The following is a 22731-nucleotide window of genomic DNA, read 5'->3' as shown; positions in this document are numbered from 1 at the left end:
CTGCAATGGGGGAGACCTGGGTTCAATCTCTAGGTTGGAAAGATCCTCTGGAGAAGGGAATGGCAACCCACTCTGGTATCCTTGCCTAGAGAATTCCATGGAAGAGGAGACTGGCAGGCTACAGTCCATGGACTCTCAAAGGGTCGGACATGACTGAACACTAACACACGTACTCACAGTGTATGTTACAGGCTTCCCAGATGGCACTAGAGGTAAAGAACCCGCCTGCATATGCAGGTTAAACGTAAGAGATGCAGGTTCCATCCCTGGGTCGGGAAGATCCCCTGCAGGAGGGCATGGCAACCCACTCCAGTATTATTGCCTGAGAACCCTATGGACCGAGGAGGCTGTCAAGCTACAGTCTATGGGGCTGCACAGAGTCAGACATGAAATGATTGCTAAAATCGAAAATTGATTTTTTAAAAAAGGTATCTTTTTAAAAAGTTCTACTATTCTTGGTTTAAATGTTTTTAAATTGTATTGCGAAATGTGTTACATGCAGAAAAATGAATAAAATGTCTGTGCAGGAACATACATCACACCTTATTAAATACGAATAATGGTTCTTGCAACTTTAAAGAACATAAAGAAAAAGAACATCATCTTCAACCCAGGGGTGTCACGTTCTTCATCCGAGCATCACACGGTCCAAGGTAAGGGCTGTCCTCGCTCGCGTTAGCAATCCTTTCCTTTTCTTTCGTCGTTGGTTTACCACCTATATATGTATCTTCAAGTGACAGAATGTCGTTGCATCTGCCTGGGGCCTGGATGAGAATAGAGTCATGCTGTCATCCTGTTGCGTGTGTCTGTGTGCGTTGCGTGTGTCTGTGTGTGTTGCGTGTGTCTCTGTGTGTTGCGTGTATCTGTGTGTGTTGCCTGTGTCTGTGTGTGTTGTGTGTGTCTGTGTGTGTTGTGTGTATCTGTGTGTGTTGCGTGTCTGTGTGTGTTGTGTGTATCTGTGTGTGTTGTGTGTATCTGTGTGTGTTGCGTGTGTCCACGCTAAAAGCCTTAACACTTACAGAACCTGAGTGAAGGCTGCTTGGCAACATACTTAATAGTTCAGTATTTCTGGAGCTGAAAATAAAAATGAAAAATAAAGAATAATAACATAATTAATAAAATGCAAAGTACTTAAAATGTGCACCTTCTATTTGTGCTGTATTGTGCTGTATTACAGTCTCCTGGAGAAGACAGTGGCAACGCACTGCAGTTTCTCGCCTGGGAAACTCCATGGACAGACGAGACTAGGGCGCTGCCGCCTATGGGGTCGCAGAGCGTCAGATGCGACTGGGAGGCTGAGCAGGCAAGCACCTTGCTCATGTGCTGTGTATGTGTGTGTGTATATACATATACACACATATATATAGTCTTTTGTTGAGCTATCGAATACTTTTGCATTTACCTATGTTTATCTGTGTGTAAATTTCACATTGATTGACTACTAAATTACTATAGCTTTGCAATAAGGCCTGGTATCAGGAAGAGGAATTTCTCCCACATTGTCTTTTATTAGAATTCTTGTCTATTTATGATTTGTGCACATTCATGTGAATTCTAAAATCTGTTTGTCATGGTCTATCAAAAGGAAAAGCTTTGAATTGTTATTGGGATTACATTAAATGCAGAGACTAGATTGAAGAGTTGAAGTCTTTACAATATTAAGATTTCAATCCATGAATATTATCTATCACCATGTCTGTTTATTTCAGTTTTCTTAAAATTTCTCTGTAACATTTTGTATTTTTTTCTCAGAGATATTGTCCCTTTTTTTAGATTTGTTTCTTAGTATTTCCAATTGTGAGGCAATTGTAAGCCATCTTTTAATAACGTATGCATTAAATGTATGAAAGTGAAAGTGTTAGTTCTCAGGCATGTCCAACTCTTTGCAACCCCATGGACTGTAGCCCTCCAGGCTCCTCTGTCCATGGAGTTTCCTAGGCAAGAATACTGGAGTGCATTGCCATGTCCTTCTCCAGGGGAGCTTGCCAACCCGGGGATCAAGGCTGCGTCTCCTGCATGGCAGGTGGATTCTCTACCATCTGAGTTACTAAGGAAGACTTAAATGTAGGTATTTATGTATATACTATAACATAAACTCAGAAAAATAAACGTAAATGCATATCATGATGCGTTTGCACAAACTAAATAAACAGAGGAGACTGGGACTCAAAAAACAAGAACATTATTCTTTCTCTAGAAGTTTCCCTCTTTCTGCCAGTCACCACTGGACAAAGAGCGCCACCATTCCAACAGTGTTATCTGCTGAAGAGAAATTATTTAATGTAGTCCTACCAACTTCAAGGTAATATCTTTTAGTCAGTACTTATGCTTGATTCTTCAGTGCTCAAAAATAACATGAATTCTCCAGTGAATTACTGAAGCGGTCTACATGTGTATAGCAAGTCAGATTTGTATATTAAATTGTTCAGTTCAGTTCAGTTCAGTTGCTCAGTCATGTCCGACTCTTTGCGACCCCATGAATTGCAGCACGCCAGGCCTCCCTGTCCATCACCAACTCCCGGAGTTCACTCAGACTCACGTCCATCGAGTCAGTGATGCCATCCAGCCATCTCATCCTCTGTCGTCCCCTTCTCCTCCTTCCCCCAATCCCTCCCAGCATCAGAGACTTTTCCAATGAGTCAACTGTTCACATGAGGTGGCCAAAGTACTGGAGTTTCAGCTTCAGCATCATTCCTTCCAAAGAAATCCCAGGGCTGATATCCTTCAGAATGGACTGGTTGGATCTCCTTGCAGTCCAAGGGACTCTCAAGAGTCTTCTCCAACACCACAGTTCAAAAGCATCAATTCTTTGGCGTTCAGCCTTCTTCACAGTCCAACTCTCGCATCCATACATGAGCACAGGAAAAACCATAGCCTTGACTAGACAGACCTTTGTTGGCAAAGTAATGTCTCTGCTTTTAAATATGCTATCTAGGTTGGTCATAACTTTCCTTCCAAGGAGTAAGCGTCTTTTAATTTCATGGCTGCAGTCACCATCTGCAGTGATTTTGGAGCCCCCAAAAATGAAGTCTGACACTATTTCCACTGTTTCCCCATCTATTTCCCATGAAGTGATGGGACCAGATGCCATGATCTTTGTTTTCTGAATATTGAGCTTTAAGCCAACTTTTTCACTCTCCACTTTCACTTTCATCAAGAGGCTTTTTAGTTCCTCTTCACTTTCTGCCATAAGGGTGGTATCTAACCTTTTTTTCTGATATTATTGTCTTCATGAGGTAGCAACTACCAGGAGAGCTAAAGAATAAGCTCCTATTATAACTATGACTTTGTCCATTTCTCTTTCAGTTGGTTTTATTTTGGCTTAGTGTATCTTAACACCATGTCATTTAATGCACATACAATTATATATATTTTTAAATTTATATATTATTAAATATATAATATATTTATATATCATTATATATTAAATATATATCAATGGCATATGCATTAAATATATATCATTTATTATTACATATTAAATAAACACATATTTACTATACTATCAAATACCTAAGACCTGTTGCAGTTCCTGGTGGCAGCCCACAGGATCTCCGATGTTCATTGCAGCACGCAGGTTCTTTTTAGCTGCAGCATGCAGGGTCTTTAGCTGATATTTCTTACTAGTTGCGGCATGTGGGATCTAGCTCCCTGATCAGGGATGGAACCTGGGCCCCCTGGATTGGGAGGACAGAGTCTAAGCCACTGGACTGCGGGGGAGTCCCAGTTCATACACATTTGAACTGTTAGATTTTTCTGGTAAACTGAAATGTTTATGGCCATCAGGCGATTCGCTTTAACCTAGAACGTGTTACAAGTATAAAGCCAATTTATTCTGCGTCTGGTCTCCACAAGAGCTTTGGACTCAACAACTCAGCCTATTGTTACCAGAAATTTGAAGTCTACATTGAGATCATTAATCCTTCTGCAATTCCTTTTTATATGCTGTGTAAAATAGGGATATAGTTTCATTATTTCCCAATGGCAAACCAATTGCTTAGTGCTTTTTATCATTAATTCCTCCTTCTCCCAGTAATTGCCCAGGTCACCTGGTCGCAGATCCGGATCCCGGATACGGTGGGCACGTTTCTGTGCTCTGCTTGCTTCGCTTCTGGAACATGTGTCAGTGTGTACTAAGGAGCAAAGACTTATGGGAAAGCTGAGCCGAGTTACCTGTAAACCAAGCAGCACGATTATAGTGTTGACAGCATTCACCTGTACAGGCAAACCCGGTCTCTAACTGGCAACCACAAGGCGGCAGGCAAGGGTGTTAAATGGGTCCTAGTCAACTCCCAGAGCCTTCCCAGAGAGCAAGGAAAATAAGGGAAGCTTCCATACCATACAGGATTGCAAAAGGCTTCAAAACAGTGTCATCGTATGAAGCAAGAAGAGGATGGCCAAACAGACATGAGATTACAGCTCATTTGCATGTTGCTAAGGTGGAATCAAGACATGCTTTTTCTTTTTTATTTTACCTTACCAACGTTTTCACCAACGATTTTACCTTTTACCTTATCAACGTTTAAATATTTTATCCATGTCATTTTTAACGATCAAAAAGCATACCCCCTTTCCCACCAAGCAATTGTGTGCTTCATATATACATACAAACAAAATACATAATTTCTTGAAAGGAGCGTAAAACATTGTACTGATTATATCAACCTCAAAACAAAATTTTGATAAGTCACTGTCATATCCATGCTAGAAACTCCGAAAGCTGCTGTTTTCACTGATATTCCATAGAAAACACTTTTTAAAAAAATCATAGATATTTCCCGTTGTACATGAGATTAAATTTGTGGTTGCTTTTCTACCCAAACATTCATTGAAAACTACACTCTAGAGCTAAACGTTTAGGAGAGAAACAACAAATTTGAAGACCAGATCAAGTCCTTGATCCAGTGACCATGACCATGAAATGGCATTTTTCTTTCTCCACATTACAGGCAAGAGTTGCTGTTGTTGTTGTTTTTGCCTAGCTGGATCTGTTTTCTTCATCATTTTTCCCTTGTTCCTTTCCAGTCAGAATGCAACGTATCATTGCCTTTATGACTTTTTTTTTCTTCTTTATTCACTTGCAATGTTCTGCGAGCAGTGAAGGAGAGTGAAAATGATGTCCGGAGGTTCCAATCACAAGGCTATGACTTAAATCATACTTTCAAACATCCTGAAATTCTACATTTCCCAGCCCAGTCCCTTATTATTTTCAACAAATATTTCCTTCTTTTTATGATTCTCAATGTGAACAGCATCTGCATGAACGCTTCTGTTCATAGATACTTCCATATATTTTTTATATAAATTATACATTGTGTAGATAAGTGGGTATTTTGTTCTTGTTTAAATATTTTCACGTAGTAGTTTTCATGAAATAAAACAAAAAGGAAATCGATTCTAAACTTGGCTCGTTGCCTGATTTATTTTATTACCACCTTATTTTACACCCAGACACACAGTTTGTTTTCACGACTGAGATAAGAAACTGGACAAGCAGCTTGCTTCTGTGGGAATTGGGTTTCACGTATGTGACACCAGATTCTGTCCACCCCTTCCTAACCACCACTAGACTCACCCAAAGTGAGCTAAAATATTTATTGGGTTATGGGAGTAAGGATATTTTTCCCTAAAATTGCACATAAAATAATGGTGCAGTATTGGTCTTCACCAAAGAGTCTAAGACTCCTTTGTAACCACTAAATGTAGGAAAAACCACAAATTACTGTTGGAGAGGGGTTGGCCTTGGGTTCTGGCTTCAATGACCCCCTCCCCTTAAATTCCAATACCCTGCATCTGTGTAAATAAACATCTCTAGGTGTATGGTAAGGGAATATTTAGCAAGAATATGTTTCATACAAAATTAGCAGCAAAGAAAAACTTTAGACTTGTAATTACATGAAAAAAAAATGTAAGCCATTAGTGTAATTAAGGTGTTTCTTCCTTTTCCCTTAAACAGATAGAATATGATCCATATTCTTGTGCATGGAGACACATATTCACTGAGTTTCCACAGCCCTTTTCTTTTTTTTAGTTCCTCCCGTGAACATTTATAATGATGCTTTTATTCCGTCATGCCTAGCATTACAAGTTTACTGGTTATAAGTTTAGAGTAGTGTTTCTACCAAGGAAACCTAGGGAGCTAATAGATAAGCTTCTTACGTGGGAGATATTGGCTGCAAGTCTCAGAGTTAATTCGTACATAGAGAGGAAATGAATTCAGACAAGATAAAAGGCTGAGTTATTATATTTGGCTGTAGAGTGTATGTCTGTAGCTTTCACCCTCATTTTCCCTCTATTGGCTGTTCTTTCCCTCTTCCTACTTTTTTGGGTATGAAAACCCGTTTTTTGAAAGAAACACTGAAAATTCACTTGAAGTCTCGTTTAGCAAAGCTGTAACTCATAGAAGTGTGTCTTCAAGACTCCTCTTAATCCTCTGCTAGAGTCACAAAGCAGCCCAGTTTGCCCCAGTTTTAGCCTGGAATGTCCTGCATCCTGGGGCCCACCTCGGTTCCAAGCAAATGGACTCAGTTGCTCACTCCACCACATGCGCTGCTGGGCACCTGTGCCTCATCCTCCCACCTGCAGTGTCCTTCCCATGTCCAGAGTGAGGTTCATGACGGTGAAAGCAAGGTCAAATCCCATTTCCTTCAGGCTGTCTTCAGTCCTCATTCTCAACTTTCTGCTGCTGCTGCTGCTAAGTCGCTTCAGTTGTGTCCGACTCTGTGCGACCCCATAGACGGCAACCCACCAGGCTCCCCCGTCCCTGGGATTCTCCAACTTTCTAGGGCTCTTAAATTGTGCTTCACACTAGTTTTACATTAAAGACTGTCTAGCCTTACTTGAGGATTCTTTTGGACACATTCTCTGTCTTTCACCAAGAAGACCACAACTCACTATGGAATAGAGTCAAGGAGGTAAAAAAGAGTTCTTCTCTGAGTTGCTGCTGTGAATTAGACATGGCATTATGGATGTCAGAGTTGGGCCATAAAGAAGGCTGAGCACTGAGAACTGATGCTTTTGAACTGTGGTGCTGGAGAAGACTCTTGAGAGTCCCTTGGACTGCAAGGAGATCAAACCAGTCAATCCTAAAGGAAATCAATCCTGAATATTCATTAGAGGGACTGATGCTGAAGCTGAAGGTCTAATATTTGGCTACTTGATGTGAAGAGCTGACTCACTGGAAAAAGACTCTGATGCTGGGGAAGACTATGGGCAGGAGGAGAAGTGGGCGACAGAGGATGAGGTGGTTGGATGGCATCATCAACTCAATGGATATGAGTTTGAACAAGCTCTGGGAGATAGTGAAGGACAGGGAAGCCTGGCGTGCTGCAGTCCATGGGGTGGCGAAGAGTTGGACACAACTGAGTGACTGAACAACAACGAGAGACCTGGTCTCATCAGATCACCACACCCTGTGAGGCTGGGGTCACTGCAACTATTTCACAGAAATCAGTGAGGTTCAGACCAGGAATTCACTGACTGTGCAAACTGATACCCAGACCTAATTGGCTCATTCCAATACCCCATACTTACTGCCCAGCAAAGAAGTCTAATGTTTTTGAATTTCTTACAACTCTGAACAAACTGTGGAAGTTAAAGCACGTTCTCATGAAATACCTGCCATGTGTCTACACTGCTCTTCTGTTTAGATCTACAAACCCACATTAATGGTGGCAGGGGAGATAATTCTTTTAAAAAACAGTAAATCATAGAAAAGTTGCCTTTTATCCAATTTAAGCAAAGTTGTATTTCATAGGTTAGTGTTCTAATAACATAAATGTGTTCATTCTGTGTCTTGTCCTGTTAGACGTAAAAATAAGGTCATAAATGTGCCTTATATCTATCCCTCTCTATCTACGTTATTTAAGTCTTACCATCATTTGACTTTTCTCCTGGATTTCTTATTTTTTCCTTTAAAAATTTCTTTAGATCATCACTACCCAATACAGTAAGTAGCCACCAGCCAAGCTTGGCCAATGGGCACCTGAAATGTGGTGAGTCGAAAGTGAGACATTCTACAAAATACACTCCAGATTTTTAAGACATAATAAAAAAAGAAAGTATAATAATATTGTTCAGTAATAATTTTTATGTTGATTACGTATTTAAATAAACTTTTGAATACACTGGGTTAAATAATCTTGCCTGTTTCTTCTTACTTCTTTTGAAGTGTGGCTACTAGACTCCTTAAACATTACACACGTGGCTCACATCTGTGTCTGTCGCCCAGGACTGCTCTGCATACTTTCTAGAGACCTCAGGTGATCACTTTTCGTTCATTTCCCTCTGAGATACTCCCATACTTTCATATGTGTGTGCTTAGCTGCTCAGTCGCGTCCAACTCTTTGCGACCCCATGGACTGCAGCCCACCAGGCTCCTCTGTCCGTGGGGATTCTCCAGGCAAGAATACTGGAGTGGGTTGCCACGCCCTCCTCCAGGGGATCTTCCCCACCCAGGAATTGAACCCAGGTCTCCAGCACTGCAGGTGCATCCTTTACCATCTGAGCCACCAGGGAAGCCCATATAGTCTTACAAAATTTTCCCCAATAAAATTATTATTATGTTAGGTATTTAAATAAATAACAGCATATGTCCCTACACAGCGGTCAGACAACGATTTGGTTTTCTTGATAAAATAACTTACGATAAAGGGAAAGTTATGTAGGGCCATATGAACACTAGGGTTACACTGAAATTCCCGTACTGTCCTTGGGACATGGGTGATGATATCCAAAGAAACACACTGAATAAGCCTCTTCTTGTTTTGAACTCTCATATGTTTACCATGGAATGCAACTTTAACCAAACTAGAACAAACTGGTCTAGAAAAATAAAACAGAACAAAATAGTTATTAGGAAAACACAAAACACTTGGGGGTGGGAGAATATTGCACAGCGTGACTATTTAAAAAACTGACAAAGTCATATGATCTATAAAATATACTCTTATCAAAGGATGGCGGTAAGTTGCTTTGTTAAAGCTCTTACAGAAAGCAAAGTGCTCCACTGTCTTGTAGCTGGTGTGAAACTTTAGAAATTATGAGCAAACGTATTAGGTGCTTTTACATGGTTGAGCTTTCTATGCTTCCATTGCCAAAGCCTAGCCAACAGGCTGATAAGAGATCTGCGCAGACAGAGGAGGTGGGTAGAGGCTAGGTTGCGTGTCTGTGTGCTTGTGTGTGTGTGCAGAGAAGTTGTAGAATCCCCTGTGGTCATTGAGTAAGCTCCCCGAGATAGTTGGGGATTTCCCACTCCAGGGAGCCCCACAGGCTCTCTGTTTTAACAGCTGAGGTGGCCCGAAGTTCAGCAAGGAGGTAGCCACCTTTTAAAAAAAAATTCTCCATTTTTATTATTCTAATTTCTTATTTAGGAGTCTCTAAGGAAAGGAAAGTTTCCAGATTGAAAAAGAGGAAGAAAAAAACAAAACCGTGAGCGTGACAGGTGTAGACTTCAGTCACTAAAGAAACAATGACTATTGGGGTCATAAAATAATTCTCGGACACTCCGCAGTGTTTCTTGTCCGCAGAGCGCTGGAGCAGGCATTCAGAGGAGAACTCAGGTGCGAGGCACCTGCGGCTGCCTTATCAGCAAGGTGGCCTCTGGCACTGTCTCCAGGGATGTGGTCACGTCACTCGGGCTCTTTGATCTCAGGACCTTCGTCTTTGAACAGTGGAGAAGCATTCATATTTACTTTTCTCTTGCTCCACACCTAAAAATGACTCTCTGTACACTCGTAAAACCATTGATGATGATAACTTCCTGGGGATCAAACGCTCTACAAGTATTTCAACAAATAAAAGTAATATTCATTATAGAGTCGTATTTTATCTCCTTCAGGAAATGGCTGATACAGCAACCACGTTTTACGATGAGAATTAACAGCATAGAATTTCTGACGGAAGTGTGGACATGCATTTGGTAGCTCCAACTAATAGGAAATTAGCCTCTCTGGCAGGAGTTTATTCAGCAATGACTGTGCAACAATCATGTTGCTTGGCCCTTTAAATGCACTATTTTATTCAATCCTCATATAGATCTATGATAAGGTACTATTATCATCTCTTTTTTTAGTGTTGAGAGAACTGGCTTCACAGCTTAAGAGACTAGAAGTGACATATACACACTGCTGCGCTTCCCAGATGGCACGGGGCAGAGAACTCACCTGCCGATGCAGGAGATGAGAGGGATGAGGGCTCAGTCCTGGGTCAGGAAGATCCCCTGGAGAAGAGACTGGCAACCCACTCCAGTATTCGTGCCTGGAGAAACCCATGTGCAGAGGAGCCTGGTGGGCTACAGTCCACGGGGTCGCAGGGTCAGACACGACTGAGCACACACGCACACATACACACTCTCACGTGTAAATTAGCTAGCTAGTGGGAACCTGTTATAAGACACAGGGGGTTCAGCTGAGGGTGCGATGGTGGGGTTGGGGGTGGGAGGTCCCATAGGGAGGGCATACATGCCCACATAAAGCTGATCCACTTCATTGAACAGCAGAAACTAACACAACGCTGCAAGGCAATTACACTCCAGTAATACGAAGAGATTAGCTGAAGGTCACCATTTAGTAACTGGAAAAGGCATATGGGCCTGAAAGGACCACTAAGTGCTTTTTTCCCACCGTGGGCGTGCATCAGATCATCTGGGGCAGTTAAATTAAGTCACAAATCTGTGGTGTGGCATCAGAAGCTGTGATAAAGCGTCTGAGACCGGGTCTGATGATCTGACAAATCTAGAAGGTCCTTGAAGGAATCTCATGTGAACGGGAACATCAGAACCCCTGATCTCTCCGCCGCCGTTGTTCTGCCGGAGCTTGACGGCTCTCGGGGCTGATTTAGCTTTCTGAAAGCTTTAGTGATTAGAGTGGAAGTCTCCCCCTTTTGGCTCGGATTCAGCAGTTGCCTGCTTTATGTGCTTCTTCCTCTTGGCAGAGCTCAGTGTCTGCATTGTTTACCAGCCTCCTGCTTGGAGAGAGCAGTTATTTATTTCTGAGCCTTGGCTTCAGCGATTCTGCTGATAGGCATTGTGCCAGAGAAAGCGTGCGGACCTTCGTTCTCAAATGAGAGGCTTGGGCGGCTCGATCCACACAATAGTCTGGCTCAGCCTTCAGAGTCCATTGAAAGCCGTTTCAGCAGTTTATGTAGACCTAATTCCAGCCCCTGCTTCCTCTTCCAGTCCAAAGAAAGGATGAAATTCTTAAATCACCTGGTAGGGTGGGGAAGATTAGACATGGGGGGCACAACACAGGAGGAGGAATGAAGTTGGTCCCTCTGGCCTCTCTCCAGCTTCCTCTGCTCTCTGGTCTTTGAGATTTAGAAGTGGAATGGGTTCAGATTAATGTATGCTGGGGGCTGTTTCCTGCCTCAAAGAAAAAGGAGGGGTGTCAGTGGTGTCTGATAGCAAATAATTTAACCAGAAGGGTAGGGAAGCTGAAGCAAAGAAAGGTCTAGGCTCATTTTTCAGCAGGCTAAAAGGAGGCAAAGGAAAGCTTCAGATATCACATTTTGATCCAAGACTTGTTGACCAAACACCGACTAATTACCTTGAGACCTACTTGCTATATTGTGGGCTGGAAATAGACGGGTATTGAATGCACGTATTACCAAAGGTGCTGGTTTGTACACGGATGTGAATGAAATCTGCTGCCTGTCTTTAAGAGTTTTAATCAGTTGTGGGCAGAAGGCAAGAATTGTGTGCAACCAGCTTCAACGAAGGCAGAATGTGATAAGTGTCACGGGCAGCGTGTTAGTCGCTCAGTCATGTCCGACTCTGTGACCTCAAGCACTGCAGTCTGCCAAGCTCCTCTGTCCGTGGGGATTCTCCAGGAAAGAATAGTGGAGTGGGTGGCCATGTCCTTCTCCAGGGGATCTTCCTGAGCCAGGGATTGAAACTGGGTCTCTTGCATTGCAGGCGGTTTCTTTACCATCTGAGCCACCAGGCAGAGGAGGCTGTAAAGTTGCAATAGGCAGAAACCAGAGGCACTGGATGACCAAGGAGTTGGCGTCTGATGTCCTGACCAACTCTTACAGAAGCTGCAGATACAGTTCTCCTGGGCGAGCTTAGGGATGATGCTGGTACAGGAGCGACAAGTTCTGTGCAGGGGGGGCTGGGGGGGGGGCTGGTGGGGGGCGGGGTGGGAAAGCAGACTCTCAGGAAAACTTCCAAAAGTCTGTCCCCCCGCCAAAAAAGATGCAGATGTGACTTTCTGGGATGTGTCAAGGACTATTTTTTTAAAAAGGTAACCCCCCCCAAAAGTGCAGGAGATGTGATGTGACCTAAGCTGGGTGGCAGTTTTCTGAGTCCAGGGTTGACCGAACCGACTGGCCACCTGGGGCTGCTGGAACAGAACCCTGCAAACTGGGAAGGGAACGCCTAAAGACACTAACAACTGATTCCCCGGAGTTCTGACGGCTAGAGGTCTGGCATCAAGTGGTCAGCAGGAAGGAGCTATTCCACACCTCTCTCCTGGCTTCCTCTTGTCAGCTCTCAACATTCCTTGGCTTCTAGACTTCTCACTCGAATCTCTGCCTCCATGTGTGTCTGTGTCCCATGGGGCCTTCTCCCGAGGATGCCAGCCGCTGGACTTAGGGCCCGCCTCATCCAGTGTGACCTCATCTTAAGTAATCACATCACAAAGCTTATGTTCACAAAGGATCACGTTCTACAGTTGCAGGTGGACCTGAGTTTTGAGAGACAGGGCTGTTCACCCCAGTCCATTGGGTCAAGTTGTTTTTAAGTCTTTGTGGCATGTAGGATCTTAGTTGTCCTGACTAGGGATGGGGCCTGCACCTCCTGCCTTGAGACCTGGAGCCTCTGGACCACCAGGGAAGACCCCCACTGGGTCAAGTTTCTGAGACAGCTGTTTAAAGACCAAAACATCCCTGCTTGGGGTAATTCCCAGAATTCTATAAAACCTAGGTGAAGGGGATCAGAGATGCAAGCATTGACAGTTGTTTGGAATCAAAGAATTGAAAGTTCTTTTCAGAGGCCTGGGGAATCGGGAAGTCTATTGACAATCATGAATCCTTTACCTGAAGATTGAGAAATGGACATTTCACACAACCTGGCAAAGAGGAGAAGATTGTTTTTGGGTGAGTAAGTGCCCCAGTCTTCTGAATGGACATTCTTGTCCTTTCTACCCTCAAACAGGTTATATGTGCTGATTTCAAAACTGCAATGGTCCTGAGGCACATTGGTATTTCTAGAATACATTTTATATCTATAAGAGAAGGGCCAAGCAGCCCTCAGTTTCCTGGTTATTTTTAGCAGCATAGACATTAGAACTAGTACAGAAACCAGTACCTAGTGGGTGGATGAGATGGTTGGATGGCATCACTGACTCAATGGACGTGAGTTTGAGCAAATTCTGGGAGATGGTGGAAGACAGGGCAGCCTGGTGTGTTGCAGTCCACAGGGTCGCAAAGAGTCAGAGGCAACTGAGTGACTGAACAACAACAGCTTCGTGGGTGGGGGGTGGTTATAAGAGGAGATGAGAGGATCCCCAGCTGAAGCATCAGCAGAGTTCCAGAAGGGAGAAAGCAGATGTGCTTGTTTAGCATGTGATTTGTCCAGTTTGGTTGGTGAAAGTGCACTCACATGGTGAGATCTAGTGGGGCATGATTTTAAAAAGTTATGTTGGGGTCAGATAGTGGGTGGCTTGGAATGACAGGTTAGGAAAGGAATGTGACCTTGTGTATATAAATCATAGATAGTGTCTGAGGTCTTTCCACAGAGGGGTGACATGACCAGGTCATGTGATAGATCCCTCTGGGATGAAAAGGGATGAATGCAAAGCCATTTTCAGTGAGGACCTGAATAATCTGTATGAGAAATAACATGTATCTGCACTAGGATGGTGGACATATGAGTGGAAACAAGACTTTCTAGAAAAAGTTCAGAATTGGAAATCATAGATTTCTGAGAGAAAAGGAAAATTCAAAATTATTTGGACTTCTATTTGGATGGTGATGCTGAAGCTGAAGCTCCAATACTTTGGCCACCTGGTGTGAAGAACCAACTCATTGGGAAAGACACTGATGCTGGGAAAGATGGAAGGCCGGAGAAGGGGATGAAAGAGCATGAGACGGTTGGATGGCATCACCGACTCAAAGGACATGAACTTGAGCAAATTCCAGGAGATAGTGGAGGGCAAGGAAGCCTGACTCTGCAGTCTGTGGGGTCGCACACTTGGACACGACTTAGGGACTGAAGAACGAGAACTAGCTGGGTGGACTGAGCGACTAAATGAGAGCGGTAACCAAGGAAAAGGAGCCTCAGGGAACACTCTGTTAGTTTCCTTTGTTTGTAGGTGAGATCATGCATTCGATCACAGATATATTGAATTTATGGTGCCAGCAAAAATCATCCATGGAGACATGCTTAGGTGGAGGCTGAAATAGAAAACCTGGACCTTAGTGGAAACGAGCGGGCTCAGAATGTAATTTGGGAGAGAGGCACAGGCAATATGGGTAGATATGTTCCCCCAGGAAGCAGATGTGAAGGGAAGAGGAAAAAGAAGCAGGTACTGAAACTTCAGCAGAAACCTGCGTAGAAAGGTGAAGTGAAGGAGGAGCCGATTAATGAAACAGTTACAGTGACCTACAGAAGATGAACCAGAAGTATCGTGCCCTAGAAAATGCAAGGACAATTTCCAATTGCTTTAAATGTCCATGGGGGAAAAACAGCTGGACTTGACATGAGTTTTGTAAACTTATTATCTTTTGGTACTTGTGCAAATCATTTTATATAGCTTCTTGGTTTATAAAATGGAAAGTGAAAGTCGCTCAGTTGTGTCCAATTCTCTGCGACCCCATAGACTAGTCCATGGAACTCTCCAGGCCAGAACACTGGAGTGGGTAGCCTTTCCCTTTTCCAGGAGATCTTCCCAACCTGGGGACTGAACCCAGGTCTCCCACATCGCAGGCAGGTTCTTTACTAGCTGAGCCCTAAGTGGTGGTTGTTGGTGGTTTAGTTGCTAAGTCATGTCTGACTTTTTGACAGTCCATGGACTGTAGCCTGCCAGGCTCCTCTATCCATTGGGTTCTCCAGGGAAGAATACTGGAGTGGGTTGCCATTTCCTTCTCCAGGGGATCGTTCCAAGCCAGGGATCAAACCTGAATTTCCCGCATTGCAGGCGGCTTCTTTACCAAGAGCCATAAGGGAAGCCCTTATAAAATGGCAGCAATACCAACGTGAGAATTAAATGCAGCAGTGGATTTTAATATAGAACGTCCTGCAGTGCATTAAATGTTACTGCTGTAGAATATTCGGAGTGCTTGGAAACTGATGAGAGAGCATTGAGATCTTCGCACACTGAATGTCTTTGTGTCGGCTTGGAGAACACTTTCTCCAAAGTGGTCACAACAGGTAAGAGCAGGCTAAGGGCAAGGATAACTTGTGAAAAGAGCAGAAATAGTGAGTGTGGGCTACACTTCTTAGACTTTCGGCAGTGGAAGGAGGGAAGAGCATGAGACTGTAGTTTGAGGAGGAAGCAAGACTGGAGGAGGATTCTTTTGCTTTTCCTCTTGAGGATTTGACTAGATGAGAACATGTGTGTATACTGAGCAGAAGTCTGGAGATGAATTATAAACCAAAAGGGACAAGAATGTGGAAACTAATAGGAAAGAAATTCTGAGATGGAGAGGTGAAATACAGAAAGATCTTATAACGGAGGGATTCTCTTTTGTTAGCAAGTTGAAATCGGAGAATTGAGGAAGCGAGGGATAAAACACACGGAGGCTTCTGGTGATAGCGTGTTTGAAAGGACTGTCACTGGTTCGCGGCTGGGAGCACAGCCAAAAGAAGCTCAGGGAGGTCAGAAGGTCTGGGGGAAGGAGGATAAAGTTAAATACCGAGACGCTTTCACTGAGATGACGAATAGGTTCAGTTAGAGTGGGAGAGATTTAAAATATGATCAGGCACATAAAACATTTAGATCAGTGCCTGATTTTTTTTTTTTTTAACGTGTATGCTTTATAGAAATGGTATCAGGTCCTTATCTTTAAATTTGTCTTTTTCAATTGGACGGGACTGGTGATTGGCCATACCAGGAAAATAGCCATCTGGCCTCAGGAAAGCCTAGGAGACACCCTGGCTGTGCAGGAGAACTGACCAATGAAGCAGGCTAAACAGAGAGAGAGCAGGAAACCTCGCCTCTTCTGTGATTTGGCTGGAAGAAATGGAAGTGACCAGCCAGTTGTTATTAAGGAGAAAAGGGAACAGGCCCACCAACAGGGACTGAGATACGAGAAAGAGGGGCCATCCAGCCGTGAGAAGAGATGGCCAAGCAGTTCTGAGGCATGTGTGCCCTTCAAGTAAACCCTGTGCTTTAGGAAGCCTGATGAAGCCGCCCACCCCCCATACAGGGTTAAAAATAAATACACAAGAGCAGGGACCACACAAGTCTGATAGTTCTGTGAACAGAGGCTCCTTAAGCTGAACTGCGAACCTAATTCTCCATGCGGGTTCACCCCCTGGGGGAACCTGGACAGTCTCTCATCACTTTAGCAGCAATCTGCTGCAACTTCCAGGCGCTCTGTAAACCTAACACACTTGACCTGAGGTTTGAAGACACAGCGACAGGAAGGCAGTATCTCCTTAAAAGATTATTAATTGTTTCCAATTTCTGAAGAGTAAGTAGCAAAGCTGGTGAGAATGCATCATCTTTAACATCAGAAACAAGAAATATCTGGGAAGCAGCATCAGCGAGGTGGCCTCAGTGGTAAAGAATCTGCCTGCCAATGCAGAAGCCCCAGGAGATGCGAGTTCAGTTCCTGGGTTGGGAAGATCCCCTGGAGTAGGAAATGGCAACCCACTCCAGTATTCTTGCCTGGAAAATTCCATGGACAGAGGAGACTGGCAGGCTACAGTCCGTGGGGTCGTACAGAGTCGGGCACAACCAAGCGCATTGCGTACACACACACACACACACACACACACACACACACACCACTGAAAAGCCCACCCTTCCTTCTTGGAACGGTGGGCCTCCAAGGCTCCCAAGTCAACAACACAGACTTGGGTTCTTGTTAGCTAAGCTCTGGTGTGAGTGTGCCTGACCCACTGAGACGGCACTGGCAAAGCTGAGAGGGGCCTGGGGCCCTGGGGGTTTGCCTGCAAAGTGATACATCTGTAGTTTTCCAGAGCGAGGTGAGGAAACGGAGAGGCAGGCGCTCAGGTTTCTCTCTTCTTTGTTCCTTTTTCCTTCCTGCTGGATGTTGGGAGGGATCGACCAGCCCCCGGGGATTAAGACATTCAAAGTGGCCGGTAATTTCCATAATCGGATTCAGTGATCGGATTCAACTCAAAGAACAACTAATACGAAAGGATCAGAAGGACGAATGACTGTTCCTGAGCGGGCTCGAGGGGCTGGGGAAGAGTTTTCTGAAGAGAGCACTTGGTGAGTCCTTAAGACAGACACAAGCGCTACGTATGCTTTAAAGGTGAGGCCGTTTTGACGGCTCAACGCCTTAGAGGCTTCATGTCTACACCAACAGAGGGCTTCCGAGGCGGTGAAGGACTCGCCTGCTAACGCAGGAGACCTGAGACTGGGGTCCAACCCTGGGTGGGGAAGATGCCCTGGAGAAGAAAATCGCAGCCCACGCCAGTCTTCCTGCCTGTAGAACCCCACGGACAGAGGAGCCTGGCGGGCTACAGTCCACGGGGTCACAGAGTCAGACATGACTGAGCAACTAAACAACAGCAAATGATAATACCCATGCTTCCAGTGTGTGGGTTAAAAACACGTCATGGTGTCAAACCAGCCCGGTTTCAATTCTCCATCTGTCAGCCTCTGTTAAGTCAAACTTTTGAGCCTGGGCTCTCTTCCCTGTTGGGTTTACAACAGAATTAAGAAGGCAGTTCAGAGATTTCCCACACACCCTGCCCCACACCCGCTCAGCCTCCTGCACGATCAACATCATTCATCAGCATGGTGCCTTCGGTACCAAAGATGAACTCGCACTGACACCCTATAATCACCCAAGGCCCATAGCTTACATTAGCGTCCATGCTTGGTGGTTACATTCTACAGGTCTGAGCACAAGTACCACGACGTATACTCACCCCTACAGTCATACAGAATCGGGTCTCAGCACTAAAAGGCCCCGGGGCTCGGTCTACTCCTCTCCCCCGCCCTAGCACCTGGTAACCACCAGTCTTCTTGTCTGCACAATTCTGCCTTCCCCAGACGTCATTCAGGCTGGAAACACTGTATGGAGCCTTTTCAGACTGGCTTCGTTCACTAGGTCACATGCATCCGAGGTTCCTCCTTGTCTCTCGTGGCTGGATTCCTCGTTTCTTTTCGGTCCTGGATGATGCTCTGCTGTCTGGCTATACTTCATTCACCCTTTGACCTACTGAAGGATTTCTTGGTTGCCCCCAAGTTTGGGCAGTTATGAACAGAGCCACTGTAGACATCTTGGTGCAGTTTTGGCGTGGACACAGCTTAGGAAGTTACAATAATATAACAGACGCATATACACAGATTCATACGTACACGGATACTCACACATACAGGCATATATACATGTACATGCATATACACGCAAATGTGTGTGTGTGCGTGTGTGAGAGAGAGAGACAGTGGGGTATATAGGTCAGAAATAGTATAGATGAAGTGAAGCAGAAAAGAAAAGCAGGATTTTTTTTTTTTAATTGAAGAAGTGTCATGGGCATTCTAATGTGATCTTAGGTATATGTTTTAAAGAAAAACAAAAACAAAAAAGAGAAATGACAGAAATAATATGATCCACTAACTTGCACCCAAATCTCACTACTCAGATTTAGAAAATGTTTCTTTTTCCCCCCCCGAATTGGCTTGAGATTTAAAATGTGCATGTATACATGCATCAATACTAGAAATATAACATTTAAAAATAGTGGACATTAGTAACAGTACCCCAAATGATGGCTAGGAGATTAAATATGATACTAAACATAAAGCACGTAGCAAATAAAGAAATGTAAGTATTAACTATGAATGGTGTCAACAATCTGAATTTGTCTCCTGTGTCTCATTTCTCTTTCCCTCTCTAGAAGCAATTGCTATGGTGAATTCGGTTCATAACCTTGCAATCCACGTGGAAGTTACTAATCCAGGTGCATTTGATCATATCTTGGTGTGCGCAGGTACATATGTATACTGTGCCTTAACTCTTAGAAAAATAATAAAATAACATTAATTCCCTTCTGTGTCTAATTTTTTTCACTCATTTTAGCTTTTGAAAATTATTCATTCTGACACATACAGGTCTTGCTCATTTCTTTCAAGCACATTTTTCTGTCATACAAAAATCCCATACCTGTGTCTACTGCGGCTCCTGACTTGCAGGCAGATTCTTCACCGCTGAGCCACTGGGGAAGTCCAGGTTTGGCATAGTTTCATGCAGTTTTAATGCTTGTCAAACTTTAGCATTCATTCATTTGGGGAATTACTTAAAAGTGCAGATTTCCTGACCTCACTTCTTAAAGATTCAGGAGTTCTGCAGTAGGACTTGAGCAAAGTAAAATTAAAAAAAAAAAAAAAGATTCTCATGCAAGGTGATTGTCAAATACACTCTGGGAAATACTCAGGGGCTCCGTATAGAAATAACTCTTGATCAGAAACCTAAAGACTGCCTTCCACCGAATCTCCATTTTTTATTCTTTTAGACATTCTTGTCGAAGCAGCTGTGAATCTGGAGAAAAGCATGGAGGTAAGTGTGCACAATCGCTCTGATAATGGTGAGGGAATACTGTCTTTTTTTTTTCAGGCCTTCCAACATTCTTGGAATAAGGAGATTTTTGAAGTTTCACCAGGCTAATATCCTTAGTGGTGATAAATTCACGCTGGAGCAAAGCGTGTCGGCAATTAAAGAAACTCCTACTGAGGAAGATTTCCATTATTTTGTCCATGATTTCCAGTGATTTAAAAGAATTCCTCCAAACTCCTATAGAGAAATGAAAAATGAGTAGCGCGTGGAGTGTTTAAGATGTAGGTTTTTTAATGAAAATTAGGTGAGGGACAGAGAAAAGCTGAAGACAACATTGTGAAAATTTGAAGTATCAGGAAAGATTTCATTTTTTTTTTTCTAACTTTAAGGGATTTAAAAGAGACTGGACCCAGGCATTTTTCTTGTTCTCAGCCAGATTTATTTCCCTTTTGTATTTATGAGCAATATCAAATGTTTTAATGTTGTGGATTTGTCCTGAATCCATTAATAAAGTGGCTTCCTGTCTTAGCTTAGGTAAGCTATTCACCTAATTTAGGAAATAACTGATCCATGTTTTGAGACAAAGCTCTTTTGTTTAAAGGACCTTAAGATTAGAATGACAACCGAGGGACATTTGACCCAAGGCCCAGAAAGTCCTGAGAGTGGATTTTCTCTGTTTAGCACACAGCTGCAGCTGAAAACATTAAACCAGAAGAGAAATGTCCAGTGGAGAACAGACTTAAGGGCACAGTGGGGGAAGGAGAGGGCGGGAGGGACTGGGAGAGTAGGGCTGAAACGCGCACATCCTGTGTGAAAACCAGACGATGAGTGGGGAGCTGCCGTGCAACAGGGAGTGTGGTTCCCTGCTCTGCAATGACCTAGATGGGTGGGAGGGAGGTTCAGGAGGGAGGGGACATTCGGATCCCTGTGGCTGATTCATGTTGATGTATGGTAGAGACCAACACAGTATTGTAAAGATATTATCCTTCAATTAAAAATAAATTTTAAAAAGGAATTAAAACCATAAATAAATAAAAGAAGAGAAAGGCCCAGTGGAAACACTCTCATGGATCTAGCGGAGGTAGCAGAACTAACAGAGTCTTTCCAACAGCTTTTGTTGATACTCGTCAGAGGAATAGACAGACTCCTGTTGGGTGTTTTGGTCAGTTTTATTAGGAAGTTGACTCAGGCATGCACTCCTCGCAGAAGCCAGACAGAGGGTAGGAGTCCTACTCACAAATCTTTAGGCAGTGTTGAAAGCTGAGTCACTTCAGACATGTAGATCCTGTTGCAACCAACAGAATGTGCTTGCTTCATGTGGACAGATACAGGGGCTTCCTAGATACAGAGAGAAAAACTGAGATGAGAACTGAATATCAAAGTGGAGGCTGAATGCAATGGATGAAAAGCTGTGTGCAGGACAGGGCAAACACCTCTTCTGGCCCCTCTGTTATCCACCCAATTCCCTGCTCCCCACCCCCAGCCCCACCAAGCCTCACACTCCTGTGCCGGGAGGAATCAACAGGTCGTGTCAGGACCACGTTGCTGCTCTTGTTTAGTTGCTCAGCCCTGTCCAATTCTTTGTGACCCCATGGACTGTACACACCCGCCCCACCCACCAGGCTCCACTGTCCATGAGATTTCCCAGACAAAAATACTAGAGTGGGTTGCCATTTCCTCCTCCAGGGGATCTTCCTGACCCAGGGATCCAACCGGTGTCTCCTGCATTCGTAGGGGATTCTTTATCATTCGAGCCTGCAGAGAAACCCATCAGGACCATAACGAAACTCAAAGGGCAAATCGTATGCACTTTTTGGAGAAAGGGGCACCCTAAACTCTAGCACAAGCATTTCCTTTGTACTGAGAATGGTTAATATGGTCTAAAAATTAACAATGCTGAAGGATACATCATCTATCTTTGCTGAATTTCAAGCTGATGTTAATGATAGTGGATGTGTTTTACAATGTCGGTGTGATTCAACTAAGTAGCAAAAGTACATTCAAATGAACATCATAGAATCTCAAAGCCCTCACAAATACATGCAGATGTTTGTCACAAGCCTTCATAAAGCACATGAAGAAGAAACATGAAAGTCTTAGTCGCTCGGTTGTGTTCAGATCTTTGCGACCCTGTGGTCTGTAGCCCTCCAAGTTCCTCTGTCCATGGGATTCTCCAGGCCAAGAATACTGGAGTGGGTTGCCATGCCCTCCTCCAAGGGATCTTCCTGACCCAAGGATCGAACCCTCATCTCCTGCATTGCAGGCAGATTCTTTACCATCTCAGTCACATAATTTCTGTTTAATAACTCACTGGTTGGCAGAAAAGATTTCAGTGACTTTTTTTTTTCCTTCCAGGAACACAGAGAGCCAGGGTGGTTGAATGAAGACTAAAACTTAGGAGCTCTGACTTCAGTCTGGCCAGCGTGGATCATAGTATCATGTATGGTCACGTGTATCACCTTGCCCCTGAACTTTGACAGTAAATATTTGACCGATTTGACTGGTGAGGAGAACCTGAACAGTAAATATTTTACAAGGGGAAATGGGAACTCCGTGTTGCTCTGTCCTGCTCTCACATTAAACATATTCATTTATATTAACTGGGAACCAGGTAATTCTCTATTTGCCCCATCAATAATCAGTCATCATTTTGAATCCTAAATCCTGCTTATGTCGCAAATAGGACATACTTTTCTTCCTTCCTTCCTCTCTTTCCCTTCCTTCCTTCCTTTCTTTCTCCAGCTTGGCATAAATCTACAGATCAACTACTGGGACACTGGAAGCCCCAGATAATGCACAGAGCACGTGGATAATTCATCCTCTGATAATGAGGGCATCGGCCGTCATCTTTTCCCTCTCCTCCTGCCATCTTTCTTTAAGTGACTTATCAAGTGAGAGCCTGGGCTGGGCGACTGGCGTTGAGAACATTTGCGGACCCTTCCCTCGTGGCCTCTGGGGCCGACAGCTGGCTTTCATTATGCGTCAGACTGCGATGCACACCAAAAAGAAAGTGGTCAAGATGAATAAAAAGGGAGCTCG

At 43.8% G+C, this 22731-nt stretch overlaps 1 long non-coding RNA gene across 2 annotated transcripts; it reads left to right on the top strand.

Annotated features, from left to right (window-relative positions):
- The first annotated feature begins 12630 nt into the window (after positions 1–12630).
- Positions 12631–22235, top strand: LOC112442580 (uncharacterized). Of its 2 annotated transcripts, XR_003030750.2 has the most exons (5): positions 12631–13092; positions 17236–17399; positions 19037–19129; positions 19652–19695; positions 22048–22235. It is a non-coding gene; the product is annotated as an uncharacterized lncRNA (long non-coding RNA). The 2 variants fall into 2 exon arrangements; XR_003030749.2 differs by lacking the exon at positions 17236–17399 and having other exon boundaries at positions 12636–13092.
- Positions 22236–22731: the final 496 nt, after the last annotated feature.

This window comes from Bos taurus, chromosome 19 (assembly GCF_002263795.3).
Source record: "Bos taurus isolate L1 Dominette 01449 registration number 42190680 breed Hereford chromosome 19, ARS-UCD2.0, whole genome shotgun sequence".
In the NCBI taxonomy this organism is placed as follows: domain Eukaryota; kingdom Metazoa; phylum Chordata; class Mammalia; order Artiodactyla; family Bovidae; genus Bos; species Bos taurus.
The sequence above is the reverse complement of the archived record's forward strand: the minus strand, read 5'-3'. Positions and strand labels throughout refer to the sequence as shown.